Source organism: Podarcis melisellensis (assembly GCF_964234715.1).
Source record: "Podarcis melisellensis genome assembly, chromosome: Z".
Taxonomy (NCBI): domain Eukaryota; kingdom Metazoa; phylum Chordata; class Lepidosauria; order Squamata; family Lacertidae; genus Podarcis; species Podarcis melisellensis.
The window spans coordinates 12,783,257-12,796,198 of NC_138547.1; the positions used below are offsets into that span (position 1 = coordinate 12,783,257).

The 12,942-nt window shown below is 45.3% G+C and overlaps 1 protein-coding gene across 1 annotated transcript in view; it reads right to left on the reverse strand.

The window, feature by feature from the left end:
* ENTPD8 (ectonucleoside triphosphate diphosphohydrolase 8) overlaps positions 1 to 8,869 on the reverse strand; it is a 29,429-nt gene extending 20,560 nt beyond the window's left edge. The window contains exon 1 of the mRNA XM_081896512.1: positions 8,741 to 8,869. The gene's annotated coding sequence lies outside the window, so the exon portion shown is untranslated. The remainder of the gene's footprint in view (positions 1 to 8,740) is intronic.
* Positions 8,870 to 12,942: the final 4,073 nt, after the last annotated feature.

Below are 12,942 nucleotides of genomic sequence, written 5' to 3' on the forward strand. Positions count from 1 at the left end.
TACTTTCCCGCCAGAGCGGTACCTATTTTTCTACTTACACTGGCATGCTTTTGAACTGCTAGGTTGGCAGGAGCTGGGACCGAGCAACAGGAGCTCACCCCGTCGTGGGGATTCGGACTGCCGACCTTCTGATCGGCAAGCCCAAGAGGCTCAGTGGTTTAGACCACAGCGCCACCCGCACCCAATATTCTATTAATTATATTATATCTAACAATGGAGTGTATGGAATGTTAGGGGAGAGGTAGTACCTCTGTGGGTGACAGACACATCATGTTCCTTCTGGGGTAGTTTGTCCTCCTTTGGCCCCGACTCAGCACCTAGCTCTCATGTGTGACTCCTAGAAGTTGTCAGCATGTGACAGTGGCCACAACCCGGGAATGGCTTCAACTGGCCAGCTAAACCCGGTGAAGGTAGCTGATGGGTCTCAAACCCTTGGTGAGTTAGGGACTTCCCTGAATGCAAAGACAGGCTCCGGCGGGTTGAGCAGATGGGACCAATAGTGGGCCCAATGGTCAAGAAGGTGGTTTCTGCATGTGCTGTAGAGGGAAGTGAGGGGCAGATGGAAGGTAGCCCATATAGGAAAAGGAAAACTCTGATCCTAAACCTCCAGCTTGTCAATATCTTTCTTAAACTGTGGTGTCCAGAAAAACAAGAACCCCTATGCAGTTTACAATTATATAAAAGAAAACATTGAAATTACTGATAAAAACCAGGTATTCAAAATATTCAAAAGATGATTAAAATCAACCCTTGCTAAAAACAAAACAAAACAAGTCACATCTACATGTCTGGATAGGCTTGACTAAACAAAAATGTTTTAAATAGATGTGGAAGGCACTTGCCTGATGTCAATAGGCAGGGAGTTCCAAAGTGTAGGTGCCCCCAAGCTAAAATTTCAATTTCTTTCAAGTGTGGAACAAATATTGCATGGCACTTGTACCAGTGCTGATTCCTGAGAGTGAAGTTGTCAAGTTGGCATGTATGGGGTAAGTTAATCCCACAAGTAAACATAAATACTGTAATACCACATGTAATAATGTAAATAAATTTATGATAAATGAATTGGTCATCCTTTGGTATCCTGCCCTTCCAGTTAAGGGTATGGTACGCATGACATCCCCTTTAACTGGGGCTCAGGGTTCAGTCAGGGGAGTTTGCAAGATAACATCTGGGCTGCAACAGCCTCCTATGCCCTTTAAAATAGTGGCGTTGACATCTCTTACAGCACAAGAACATTGCTGTTTGAACAAGTTTACAGCGGCCTGGCAGGTTGTTCTCCTGCGAGAGCAGGAAATTTTAAAAAACACTTTAAATGTCTAATGCACACAGTCATGTTGTCAGCTGAGGTCTGTCACTACTTTTATTATTATTATTTAATGAAGATGGATCGTGCGATAAGTCTCAAGTCTCGCTTTCGAAAGGTTAGGTGCAGTGCGTTTTTGCGTCATTTCACTTGAAACAAAGGTATATGGAAAAATCCAACTTGCTTCAGTGGCAGACATGGAAAGCAAGAAAATATAGGACTCTCTCTCTCTCTCTCTCTGTGTGTGTGTGTGTGTGTGTGTGTAGGGAGGAAGGCTGAAGGTACATGGGGCGGTAGGGATAAAAAAATTACTCTGAAACCACACTCACATATACTTAAATCACCTGTGATATGAGTAATAGCCTAATGCTGAGGAAGGGACAGCTCAGTGGGGTTGAGCACCTGCTTTGCATGCAGAAGGTCCCAGGTTCAATCCCCAGCAGCATCTCCAGGTAGGACTGGGAAAAGAGCCAGGAGAGCCACTGCCAGCCAGTGTAGACAATACTGTGCTAGATGGACCAATGGTCTTGCTTGGTACAAGGCAGCTTTCTATTCATGCCAGTCCTTTATTCAGAACCATGAGGACTGGAACCTTATTCCGCAAGCACTGTCATCCATCCAGATCTTTACCACGAGGGGTGGAATCTTCAGTGGTAGAGTATCTCCTTTGCAGGCAAAAGGCTGCAGGTTCAATCCCCAGCACATCCAGTAACAGGTGGGACAGGCCTGAAACCCTGGAGAGCTGCTCAGAGATGTCAGGAGACATCCTATTACCCTCCCAGAGCTACAATTCTCAGAGTGGTTTAACAGTCAGTATCTCTTCACAGGAACTCTGGGAATTGTAGCTCTGGGAAGGGAACAAACCAGAGCTCCCAAATTCTTTGAGGGAACTTAGACTATTTCAAGTGGTATAGTGGTGCTTTAAATGTATGAACGTGGCCTTAGAAGCCGGTGTGCTTTTAGTAACAGACTGACAAGAAAAAAACATCTGAAACTCATCAAGCTGCTGACTCCTGTGCATAACATGTAATATTATCTGTCCTCCTACAGAGGTGATATTCTGCATTTTGAAAGGAGGCTGGCTTTGGTGGACAATATTGTTTCCGGAACGATATGCAAAGCAGCACCCATATATGCTATGTATAATAATTCACTTTTAAAAGCACTGGTTCTCTCCTCCCCCCCCCCCGTTTTCTTTTACTTGCACTGATCTCCAACCTTGTAAAGGACTTTAATAGAAAGAATGCTTATCTCCTCTCTGATCAGCCTATCACTGTTTTTGATTGAGACTGCTGGCTGGTGTTCTGCAAGAGCTGGATTAAACATCCGGTTCTAATATAAGCAGAGTAAAGTTTTAAGGTTGTTCCTGGTAATCGTAGAAGGCTTTGGTGATTACCATGAAGGGACCCTGCATTTCTGAATCTGCCATTGCACTGCTGGAGAGGCAAAGAGAGAGAGAGAGAGAGACCTTGACAAGCAACAGTTCCTATGATATTCTCTCTCTCTCTCTCTCTCTCTCTCTCTCTCTCTCTCTCTCTCTCTCTCTCTCTCTCTCTTTCTGTGTGTGTGTGTGTGTGTGTGTGTGTGTGTGTGTGTTAAATGCATGGTGTATGGTAGCCTTAGCGATTACAAATGAAATCTGAAGAAGCCGCAAGTTTAACAGTGCAGCCCCACTGAGTTTAATGCAAGTTATTTTCAGGCTGTGTTGACTGGTGCTCATTGGGACTGGTAGGGCAGAAGGCAGGGAGCTAAACAGAGGGTGGCACCATAGCTGCTGAGAGGCAGAACCAGGTAAGTTTTATCCCCATGCACTTCCCTGCAGAGTTAAAGGCAACACTGAGACTAAGGAGAGGAAGTAAGCTGACAGCTTGGGCCATCTCCTAGACTGGTTGTAAGTAGGAAGGCAGGAATGGGGGAAGTGGCTGAGGGCAGACTGAAGTCAGTGAGACTGTGCCATATTTGCACTAATGGACTAGTCTCCATTGCTCCTGCGTAAGTGTGTACAGGATTGCAGCCTAAATTCATGGACCTTTAAAGTCCTTTGTGGCGCAGGGCCCTCATATCTATGGGACCGCTTCTCCTGGTATGCCCTGCAGAGGACCTTAAGGTCCATGAATAACCATAGTTTAGAGGTCCCGGGCCCTTAGGAAGTCAGACTATCCTCCACCAGGGCCAGGGCCTTTTCAGTGATGGCTCCGACCTGGTGGAATGCTGTCCCATGAGACTAGGGCCCTTCAGGATTTAACCTCCTTTTGCCGGGCCTGTAAGACAGAGCTATTCCGCCTGGCCTTTAATTTGAACTCAGCCTGATCTTATATTTCCCTTCTCTTCCCTCTCCCTCCCCTTTTATGAGGATTACCCACTCTGAGACCCCACAGCTAATTCTCCCCTGGCCTCCTCGGTGGCCCAAGTAGGACTAATTCAGCCAGCTAGCCCTGGTGACTATTGAATGCTTATTATATGGATTTTCCCCAAAGTGATTTCTGAACTTTGAATTTTATTGTTATTCATGTTTTTATACTGTATTTTATGCTGCTTTTACAATTGTGTTTTAAATTTGTTGTTTTTGAACCGGGAAGGGTGGGGTATAAATAAATTATTATTATTATTATTATTATTATTAATCTTATATCAACCACAGAGTCACTCAGTCATAGAAAGTCATAGAATCTTAAGAGTTGGAAGGGACCACGGGGGTCATTACTTCAACTCCCTGCAATGCAGGAATCTTTTCCTCCAACATGGGGCTCAAACCCACGATTCTGAAACTCTGAAGTTAAGAATCTTATGCTCAACTAAGCCATGGGCCTGGTCTGTAATTGGTAGTCAACTGGGAGGTGTACCACACAAGTAGGGAAGTGTCGTTGCTCAGTGGTAGAGCATTTGCCTTGCATGCAGGAAGTCCCAAGTTAAAGTCCTACCTATGTACTGCTGGGAAAAACTCCCCGCCTGAAACCCTGGAGAGCCGCTGCCAATCAGAGTAGACAATACTGAGCTAGGTAGATCAATAGTCTACCTAGCTGTCATCATGACAGCTTCCTAAGTAGACCCTGGACCTAAGCTGGTTCATTCCATGGTATCACTCACCATTTTAATTTTATGTAGAGAAAATGATTGGCAGGAATACACCTGAAGGAGGACAGAGCTCCTATAATGATGATAATAATTATGTAATTGGCAATGTGAGTCATACTTTCCCTTTGATTTCCATGGGTCTGCTCTGTATATGACTTATTTGTACTGTATGTCAACATAATCTTATCCAAATAATGATTTATTTGTACTGTATCAACATAATCATATCCAGATGTTAGTCACACTTAAGCCCGTCTATTTTTTTTACTTCCTCTGTACATGACTTATTTGGAAATCACTTTTAAAATCATTATTATAATAAACATGTATCTTGCTTTCTCTTTATAGCTACAAACAATTGATGAAACCAAATCAGAATAAAACATCGTATAAACAAAAAAGATCATGGGAAATAGTAGCAAGGAGAGGAAACATAAGCAGAATAGTTGTCTGGAATATGAGGTGCGGAACCGTTCGCTGTTTGTGGATGAGGGAACTTTACAGATAGGGTTTATCACCTCTCAGTGCTGCAGAAACTAGAGAACCTGCCCTGGCCAGAATTCTCTTTTCTATGAAACTGTTAAAATGATGGAGCTTTAAGAGATGGGTAGAGCATTGCTATACTCTTATTACGTTGGGGAGGCAAATGTGTTGCTGATACATGTGTGGGATTTTTGCTGTATCCCTCAGACCTGAGAACCAAATACGGCCCTCCATACCTCTTTGTCTGGCCCTCAGGAAATTTCCCCACTCTTTCTTTCTTTCTTTCTTTCTTTCTTTCTTTCTTTCTTTCTTTCTTTCATTCATTTCTATCCCACCTTACTCCCAAATTGGGATTCAAGGTGGCTCACAGCATTAAAAAACTTCAGTTGTAAAATATAGAGTCATAAAAACAGACTAGTTAAAAACAATAATTGAAATACATCAGAACACATTTGGAACCAGTTACTAAAATCCTGCTTGTCTGGACCACAGCCCAGTCAGTGGTCAGTGTCACCTGCTCCTTAAATTTCCAAAGGTCTGTCTGGACAGGAAGGCTTTAGCCTACCTGTGGAAGGATAACAAAGAGGAAGCCAGTCTAACGTTCCCTCCAACATTCCTCAGGTGAAAATAGGGACATTTTCAGCTAACCCTCCTCAAACCCCCATTCCACCCCCACCCCCCAGCATGTCCTATCAGAAGAAGAAGACCACCACTTCACCAACGGCACACAGCACACACACCTTCCACCATCCTTAAAAAAACCATCCTTAAAAAAAACCTTAATCCCAATTTTATTTTATACTTTGGTAGATTTACAAAAAGAAAAACACACACTAATAAAAAAAATTGTAGAAAAGGGCAAGATAATCACCCCCTTTTATTGTCCTTTCTGGGTCCCCCAACCACTGCCACAGTGTCCTTTATCTTGGCAGATCAAGAGGAGCAGGTGACAGCAAAGGTTGCAAGGTTTTTAGCTGGGGCAATCAGAATAAGATCCACTGTTTCACTATTTAATGCAAAATCCTAAAATGTATTTTATATAATCGACTTTTTATTTCTATTCTTTGTATATCGTATTGTTGTTTTATTGCTATGGCCGATGGCTGACACAAATAAAGATTCATTCATTCAGGGCAAGATTAGGCACGGCTGCACAAAACATTTGTGCAATTTGTAGTTGTAAAACTGCAACTAATCCAGAATGCGGCAGCAAGACTGGTGACTGGGAGCGGCCTCTGAGACCATATAGCACCGGTCCTGAAAGACCTGCATTGGCTCCCAGTACACTTCTGAGCACAATTCAAAGTGTCGTTGCTCACCTTGAAAGCCCTAAACGGCATTGGCCTAGTTTACCTGAAGGAGCGTTTCCACCTCTATCATTCAGCCCAGACACTGAAGTCCATCTCCGAGGGCCTTCTGGCGGTTCCCTCACTGCAAGAAGCGAGGTTACAGGGAACCAGGCAGAGGGCCTTCTTGATGGTGGCACCCACCCTGTGGAAGGCTCTCCCTTCAAATGACAAAGAAATAAACAACTATCTGACTTTTAGAAGACATCTGAAGGCAGCCTGTTTTGGGAAGTTTTTAATGTTTTAAGTTTTATTCTGTTTTTAATGTTCTGTTGAAAGCCGCCCAGAGTGGCTGGGGAAACACAGCCAGATGGGCGAGATAGAAATAATAAAGTAGTAGTAGCAGTAGTTGTTAAATAAATGAAACTGCCATTGGTGGCTGTGGCAATCAGTTTAAGAATTGGTGCCAGAGTTTGTTTTCTCCTCTAGAGCAGGCTGCAAATGCACTAAATAAATGCTTTGCCTGGGGACACATGGCAGGTGTACCATCATTTTGACAAGGAATGCTGCCATTATCTCAGCCTACAGTGGAGCCAAGACACAAGTCATTTTCTGCAAATCAGAGCAGGAAGAAAACTACAATGATTGCCATTTTGCTACCATACCAGGTTCAAGGTACAGTGGTACCTCAGGTTAAGAACTTAATTCGTTCTGGAGGTCCGTTCTTAACCTGAAACTGTTCTTAACCTGAGGTACTGCGCTGCCGCTGTGCGATTTCTGTTCTCATCCTGAAGCAAAGTTCTTAACCCGAGGTACTATTTCTGGGTCTCGGCCCAGTATACCAGAAGGAGCGTCTCCACCCCCATCGTTCTGCCCGGACGCTGAGGTCCAGCGCCGAGGGCCTTCTGGTGGTTCCCTCATTGCGAGAAGCAAAGCTACAGAGAACCAGGCAGAGGGCCTTTTCGGTAGTGGCGCCCGCCCTGTGGAACGCCCTCCCATCAGATGTCAAAGCGATAAACAACCACCTGACATTCAGAAGACATCTTAAGGCAGCCCTGTTCAGGGAAGTTTTTAATGTATGATATTTTAGTGTATTTTTGGTTTCTATGGAAGCCGCCCAGAGTGGATGGGGAAGCCCAGCCAGATGGGCGGGGTACAAATAATAAATTATTATTATTATTCTGGGTTAGTGGAGTTAGTGGAGTCTGTAATATGAAGTGTCTGTAACCTGAAGCGTCTGTAACCCAGGGTACCACTGTACTTGTGTTAATCCACAAAGTCCTAAACAGCCTGAGCCCAGGGTACCTTCAGGATTATCTGATCCCTTACGCGCCATCTCAGTTGCTGAGAACCTCTTAATGGGGCACTTCCAGTGGTGCCCCACATCTCTGAGGTTGGTCTTCACTAGGAGCAAGCCTTTAGTGTGGCAGGCTCTGCCCTGGGGAACTCCCTGCCAGCAGAGGTTTGGCAGACATCTTCTAAAAACTATACACTTCATCCGCAGGATGAAACTTTCTTTTAACCTACTGGTATTTACTGTTGTTTTACTGGGGGTTTTTTATTATGTTTTATTTTGCTTTTTACTGATTATGATTTTGTTGACTTGATTCACTTTTATGAAAAGTTCAGATTACGTATCAACATTTAATCAATAAAACAAACAAACAAACAAACAAACAAACAGAGCACCACTTTGTATGAATGAAAGTAAAAGAACCATGCTGGATCAGACCCAGATCCCATGAAATATCTGCTTCCCATTTCCCATAACGACCCGCAAGGATCCTACAGGCAGGGCATGAAAGCAACTGCCTGCTCCCACCATTGCTTCCCATCTAATTGGCATTTGAAGATAGACTGCTCCTGAACCTAGATGCTCTATAACTGTCCTGGATAGCAGCCATGTTGATATTACGAGGGAACTAACAGGCAGCATGCTTGGCCAATAGTCAATCCTCCATTAATGCGCATACACACACACACACACACACACACACACACACACATTCATATAAAAAGAGCTCCCCAACACAGCAGCCAACCAATTGCTGGCTGCTGAGCAACAGCCACATCTTAATATTGCTGCCCAGCAACTGGCACTCTTGAATGCACAGAAATACACTGCCCCTGAACATGGAAGTTCCATTTCCCCATCATGACTAGTAGTCATGGACAGAACTCTGATCATAACCCAAACTTCTTTTCACATCACTAAAACCTAGGGGCTACCATCGCCACAGCCACACCTTAGAGGTCTTCCAATAACATCCAACATGTGTACAATCTGTACGCAAACAGCTGAGCTGTACAAATCAAGGGGGCACACACTGTTCCACACAAACACTTGCAAATGTCTAGAGACAAGTTTGTAGCTGAGCTGAGTATGATGTGTGAACAAGCCTCTTGTGGCAGCATGTTCCGCAAGATAACTGGGAGCGGCAGTCCTTTCTTACAGCTGTTCTGAACCTCCTGGATGGGGCTCCTGATTTTAGTAATGATTAAGAGAGAGAAAGAGAAAACTTATTTTGCTACCCACTTTCCCCATACCTGCCTTTGGTGCGTGTGTGGTAAGAGGGGGCCCCGCTCCACTTACCTCCAGGGGGCAGAAGAGGCAAGCTGGATGACCCCGAGCAGGAATGCAGCTAGCGAACCGTCTGATCCTGTCGCCACCAAACAAAGCTTATTCAGGTGGATGTGCCACTGTACAAAGGTTGCCTTCTTGTAGATATTGATGCAGCCAATCATGCCCTCCTCCGCCTCCGCCTCCCTCCCTCCCTGTCATTGGAACTGGGACTCTGCTTTGCCTGCCCATTTCTGTGTCGTGGACACCCAGTTGAGCAACACCTCTTTGGCACATCCTGCCCACAGGTTTTGTTTACAAGCCGGGGCCTTGGCAAGGCGATTTCCCTAGTGGAGCATGTCAAGCAAGAATTTCCTTGATGCATGCACAATTGAGGGTCAAGGAGATGGTGTTTTCTTTTCCTGTTTCTAAGTATGGCAGGTGAGCAGTCACCTGTGCCAAACCGGGAGGGAGGGAGAGAGGGAGGGAGGGAGGGCTCCAGTGACAGACAAAGTCAGCCTTTTTCCCTAGGTAAGGAGGCCCATAGCTAAGCTCACATGCCTTATTGTGCCAGAAGATTTGGATTCAAATACCAGGCATCATCAGGTAGGGTGGGAAGGAGCCCTGTCTGTAATAACAATTATAATTATAATTATAATTATAATTCCACCGGTGGCAGAAAACTCATTTTGAATTGAACCAGACACGGGTTAGAGCTCAACATCTAGCCTACCAAGTGGCGATAGCGACAGCGAAAAGGACTTTCTTCACTGCCTCTATTGCATCTGCAGAAAATAGCAGCAGGAGACTCTTTCAGGTGGTTTGCAATTTAATGGAACCACCTTTGGCATTCGGGCCTGGTAAAGACCCCAAGATCTCTTGCAATGATTTTGCAAAGTTTTTTGCAAATAAAGTCGTTCAGATTTGGAAAGAGGTAGACTCTACCGTGGGAGCAGGGCAGGGGCAGGAGAGTGCTGGAGTCCGGTCTAGTTGAGTTGCATGGAATCAATTCCAATCTGTTACCTCCAAGGATGTGGACAGGCTGCTTGGACGAGTGAAACCAACCCCCTGTCTCCTTGATCCTTGCCCATCCTGGCTAATAAAAGCGAGCTGGGAAGGGCTGGGCGATGGACTCTGCAGGATTCTGCAGGCCAATGGGCTCTGTGAGGGAGCCTTCCCAGACCCGCTGAAAGAGGAGGTCATTATCATCAAACCGCTTCTTAAAAAAACATGTTTAGACCCAGCCAATATGGCCAACTATCGCCCAGTCTCAAATCTTCCATTCTTGGGCAAGGTGATTGAGCAGGTGGTTTCTGAACAACTCCAAGCACATCTGGAGGATGAGGACCATTTGGATCCCTTCCAGTTGGGATTGATACCTCATCATGGGACTGAAAGTGCCTTGGTCGCGCTGGGCAATGATCTCTGGTGGGCTAGGGACAAAGGTGAGAGCTGTTTCCTAGTTCTGTTGGATCTCTCAGCAGCCTTTGATACCATCGACCATAACATCCTTCTGGACCATCTAGAGGAGCTGGGGGCACTGTTATACTGTGGTTCCGTTCCTTCATCCTGGGCCGTGTCCAGAAAGTGGGGGGGGGATGAGTGTTCAGACCCCTGGGCTCTCACTTGTGGGGTGCCTCAGGGTTCCGTCCTCTCCCCCATGCTTTTTAACATCTACATGAGGCCGCTGGGAGAGATAATCAGAGGAGTTGGACTGGGTGTTCATTAATATGCGGATGATGCCCAGCTCTACCTCTCTTTTAAATTGGAACCAGTGAGGGCAGTGAAGGTCCTGTGTGAGTGTCTTGAGGCGGTTGGAGGATGGATGGTGGCTAACAGATTGAGGTTGAATCCTGACAAGACAGAAGTACTGTTTGGGTGCACAGAGGGCAGCCGGGTGTGGAGGACTCCCTGGTCCTGAATGGGGCAACTGTGCCCCTGAAGGAGCAGGTGCACAGTCTGGGAGTCATTTTGGACTCACAGTTGTCCATGGAGGCACAGGTCAATTCTGTGTCCAGGGCAGCTACCAGCTCCATCTGGTGCGCAGGCTGAGACCTTCCCTGCCCGTGGACTGTCTCGCCAGAGTGGTGCATGTTCTGGTTATCTCCCGCTTGGACCACTGCAATGCACTGTATGTAGGGATACCTTTGAAGGTGACCCGGAAACTACAACTAATCCAGAATGTGGTAGCTATACTGGTGACAGGGAGTGGCTGCCAAGACCGTATAACACCGGTCCTGAAAGACCTACATTGGCTCCTAGTACGTTTCCGAGCACAATTCAAAGTGTTGGGGGTCACCTCGAAAGCCCTAAACAGCCTCGGCCCAGTATACCTGAAGAAGCGTCCCCGCCCCCACCGTTCAGCCCGGACACTGGGGTTTCTGGCAGTTCCCTCACTGCGAGAAACGAAGTTACAGGGAACCAGGCAGAGGGTCTTCTTGGTAGTGGTGCACGCCCTGTGGAACGCCCTCCCATCAGATGTCAAAGAAATTAACAAGTATCTGACGTTTAGAAGACATCTAAAGGCAGCCCTGTTTAGGGAACTTTTTAATGACTGATGTTTTAATGTATTTTTAATCTTTTGTTGGAATCCGCCCAGTATGTCTGGGGAAACCCAGCCAGATGGGCGCAGTATTAATAATGTATAATTATAATTATAATTACAATCATAATCATAACCATATTCATAATAATTTAACCCAGAGGAACTGCTGCCAGTCAGTGTCAGGAAGACAGACTTACAGTTGAATCTTAGGCTGCACTCACATGGCAGTTTATTGCATTTCCCCAGTGTTTCTGTAACTCTTAATTTCCATTTTGAATGAATGAATGAATGAAACTTTATTTGCATCAGCCATCAGCCATAGCTACAAAAGAACATTGCAATATACACAGAACAAAATAAAAAGTCGATTATATAAAACACAGTTTAGAGTCCTGAATGAGCAGTCAAATAGTGGACCTTATTCTGATTGCCCCAGCTAGAAACCTTGCAACCTTTGCTGTCATCTGCTCCTCTTGATCTGCCAGGAGTAAAGACACTGTGGCAGTGGTTGGGCAACCCGGGAGGGACAGTAAAAAAGGGGCGATAATCTCGTTCCTCAGGTCTTTGTAAAGAGTGCAAGCTAGGAGGGCATGCGCCACTGATTCGGTGCTGCCATCTCCACAGGGACATAAGCGTTTTTCGTATGGAATCTGTTGGAATCATCCCTCAAGCACAGCCAAGGGCAGTACATTCAGTCTTGTGAGGGTAAAGGCACGTCTGTATTTTTTAAATTGCTAGATAGGGAGCCAGAGAATCAAAGTGGGAGGATGGAAAATGGTCATACCATGGGCAAAATTTCCTCATTGTGGCCAAGTTGTTCTGACGATCGATATCATTTAGGCTGTGGGGATAAACCACAAGAGAGAAGTTTTTGATTGACAGTTTTAGACCAGGCACTCTTGTGACAGTCTTGTTGCACTAGGGGTATTAGACCAGAGAGATTTGAGTTTAGGCCAGTTGAGTGCCAGTCCAAATCTGAGCCCCATATAATAGCTGTGCTAGGGGTTTAGTTTGGAACACTTCCAGAACTGAGGTTATATGTTTGCAACCTTTTGTGTGGAAAAAGCGTGTCAGAATTTTGGTACTTTGGGGTGCTTTTTCTTTTGCACATTTCTGGTGTGCTCCCCATGACCTTGTGGACTGGAAAATAAGGCCAAGATATTTGAAAACTTTGACCTGTTTGATTGGATGGTTGTCCATATGCCATCTATGGGCTCTAAAGTTTCTTGAGAAGACCATGACTTTGGTTTTCTTGTAATTCACGGCCAGCTGTTCTCTCTGGCAATACCCTGAAAATGCTCTGATCAGTCTTTTTAGGCCTACTTTTGTATGAGATAGGAGAATCGCTTCATCTGCAGATAGTAGAATTGAGATGGGTTTTCTGGCCAGTGGGGCATGATACCCTGGAGATGTTAGGCACTGGACAATGTCATTTATATATAAGTTGAACAGTGCTAGGATACACCCTTGCTTAACTCCCTTTGTAGCTGGTACAAATCCTGTAAGTTGACCATTTGTGGAGTGGCGCACTTTCAGCACAGTATCTTTGTATAAGCATTTAATCAGGTACAGTAATCTTTTGCCTATGGTTGAGTTCCGCTTCACCCATAGTCTTACTTGCGAGATTGAGTCAAATGCAGTTTTCAAGTCAATGAAAGCTGCATAGATCACATCATGTGGTTTCTTAGCA